The sequence below is a fragment of the Macaca fascicularis genome, chromosome 1, assembly GCF_037993035.2.
Source record: "Macaca fascicularis isolate 582-1 chromosome 1, T2T-MFA8v1.1".
NCBI lineage: Eukaryota > Metazoa > Chordata > Mammalia > Primates > Cercopithecidae > Macaca > Macaca fascicularis.
The window spans coordinates 167,919,431-167,919,779 of record NC_088375.1 but is presented as its reverse complement, the minus strand read 5'-3'; positions in this window follow the sequence as shown (position 1 = coordinate 167,919,779).

Sequence of the window (349 nt, the reverse complement as noted above, 5' to 3'; positions counted from 1 at the left end):
GGGAAAGGGCAGGGGCTACTTTACTTTGTCTTTGAGCCTCGGATTTCCTGTCCTAGGAAACCGCAGCATTTCCCACTCCTGCCCCCGACTTCAGCAGGGAAAGGAACTTGATGAGGGGCCCTCGGGGTGCAAATGCCTTTAGTCCCAAATGTCCTCCTCGCTACAGAATGAACCAGTTCCCCTCCAGCTTGCCTCCAACCCAGGACGCAGCGGGGCTCAGGCGACCCCCAGTGGGCAGTGAAGATGAGATCCTCTACATCCTTAGGGCAGCTCAGAGGGCCACTCAGCGGCCAAGTCCGGCCGGGGCGGGCCGAGGGCGCTGTTTGAGGTCACCCTGGAGACCGGCCTC